Below are 2,500 nucleotides of genomic sequence, written 5' to 3'. Positions count from 1 at the left end.
AGCAAAACGAGACGGCGCCTTGGTCCAACTTGGCATAGGCATGGAATTTGATCTTTATTACTTGGCCACGGTCATGCCACGGTACATGGAGGTTGCTTGACACCCCCGTGTGCATTTTCGGAGCACTTTGATTTTTTGGCCCCCCGCGTGCCTTGCCACGCCCTTGCTTATAGCAAAACGAGACGGGGCCTTGGTCCAACTTGGCATAGGCATGGAATTTGATCTTTATTACTTGGCCACGGTCATGCCACGGTACATGGAGGTTGCTTGACACCCCCGTGTGCATTTCGGAGCACTTTGATTTTTTGGCCCCCCGCGTGCCTTGCCACGCCCTTGCTTATAGCAAAACGAGACGGGGCCTTGGTCCAACTTGGCATAGGCATGGAATTTGATCTTTATTACTTGGCCACGGTCATGCCACGGTACATGGAGGTTGCTTGACACCCCCGTGTGCATTTTCGGAGCACTTTGATTTTTTGGCCCCCCGCGTGCCTTGCCACGCCCTTGCTTATAGCAAAACGAGACGGGGCCTTGGTCCAACTTGGCATAGGCATGGAATTTGATCTTTATTACTTGGCCACGGTCATGCCACGGTACATGGAGGTTGCTTGACACCCCCGTGTGCATTTGGAGCACTTTGATTTTTTGGCCCCCCGCGTGCCTTGCCACGCCCTTGCTTATAGCAAAACGAGACGGGGCCTTGGTCCAACTTGGCATAGGCATGGAATTTGATCTTTATTACTTGGCCACGGTCATGCCACGGTACATGGAGGTTGCTTGACACCCCAGTGTGCATTTTCGGAGCACTTTGATTTTTTGGCCCCCCGCGTGCCTTGCCACGCCCTTGCTTATAGCAAAACGAGACGGGGCCTTGGTCCAACTTGGCATAGGCATGGAATTTGATCTTTATTACTTGGCCACGGTCATGCCACGGTACATGGAGGTTGCTTGACACCCCCGTGTGCATTTCGGAGCACTTTGATTTTTTGGCCCCCCGCGTGCCTTGCCACGCCCTTGCTTATAGCAAAACGAGACGGGGCCTTGGTCCAACTTGGCCTAGGCATGGAATTTGATCTTTATTACTTGGCCACGGTCATGCCACGGTACATGGAGGTTGCTTGACACCCCCGTGTGCATTTTCGGAGCACTTTGATTTTTTGGCCCCCCGCGTGCCTTGCCACGCCCTTGCTTATAGCAAAACGAGACGGGGCCTTGGTCCAACTTGGCATAGGCATGGAATTTGATCTTTATTACTTGGCCACGGTCATGCCACGGTACATGGAGGTTGCTTGACACCCCCGTGTGCATTTTCGGAGCACTTTGATTTTTTGGCCCCCCGCGTGCCTTGCCACGCCCTTGCTTATAGCAAAACGAGACGGGGCCTTGGTCCAACTTGGCATAGGCATGGAATTTGATCTTTATTACTTGGCCACGGTCATGCCACGGTACATGGAGGTTGCTTGACACCCCCGTGTGCATTTTGGAGCACTTTGATTTTTTGGCCCCCCGCGTGCCTTGCCACGCCCTTGCTTATAGCAAAACGAGACGGGGCCTTGGTCCAACTTGGCCTAGGCATGGAATTTGATCTTTATTACTTGGCCACGGTCATGCCACGGTACATGGAGGTTGCTTGACACCCCCGTGTGCATTTTCGGAGCACTTTGATTTTTTGGCCCCCCGCGTGCCTTGCCACGCCCTTGCTTATAGCAAAACGAGACGGGGCCTTGGTCCAACTTGGCATAGGCATGGAATTTGATCTTTATTACTTGGCCACGGTCATGCCACGGTACATGGAGGTTGCTTGACACCCCCGTGTGCATTTTGGAGCACTTTGATTTTTTGGCCCCCCGCGTGCCTTGCCACGCCCTTGCTTATAGCAAAACGAGACGGGGCCTTGGTCCAACTTGGCCTAGGCATGGAATTTGATCTTTATTACTTGGCCACGGTCATGCCACGGTACATGGAGGTTGCTTGACACCCCCGTGTGCATTTTCGGAGCACTTTGATTTTTTGGCCCCCCGCGTGCCTTGCCACGCCCTTGCTTATAGCAAAACGAGACGGGGCCTTGGTCCAACTTGGCATAGGCATGGAATTTGATCTTTATTACTTGGCCACGGTCATGCCACGGTACATGGAGGTTGCTTGACACCCCCGTGTGCATTTCGGAGCACTTTGATTTTTTGGCCCCCCGCGTGCCTTGCCACGCCCTTGCTTATAGCAAAACGAGACGGGGCCTTGGTCCAACTTGGCATAGGCATGGAATTTGATCTTTATTACTTGGCCACGGTCATGCCACGGTACATGGAGGTTGCTTGACACCCCCGTGTGCATTTCGGAGCACTTTGATTTTTTGGCCCCCCGCGTGCCTTGCCACGCCCTTGCTTATAGCAAAACGAGACGGGGCCTTGGTCCAACTTGGCATAGGCATGGAATTTGATCTTTATTACTTGGCCACGGTCATGCCACGGTACATGGAGGTTGCTTGACACCCCCGTGTGCA

The sequence above is a fragment of the Trifolium pratense genome, unplaced genomic scaffold (assembly GCF_020283565.1).
Source record: "Trifolium pratense cultivar HEN17-A07 unplaced genomic scaffold, ARS_RC_1.1 scaffold_83, whole genome shotgun sequence".
Lineage (NCBI taxonomy): Eukaryota > Viridiplantae > Streptophyta > Magnoliopsida > Fabales > Fabaceae > Trifolium > Trifolium pratense.
This window is presented reverse-complemented; position numbering follows the sequence as displayed.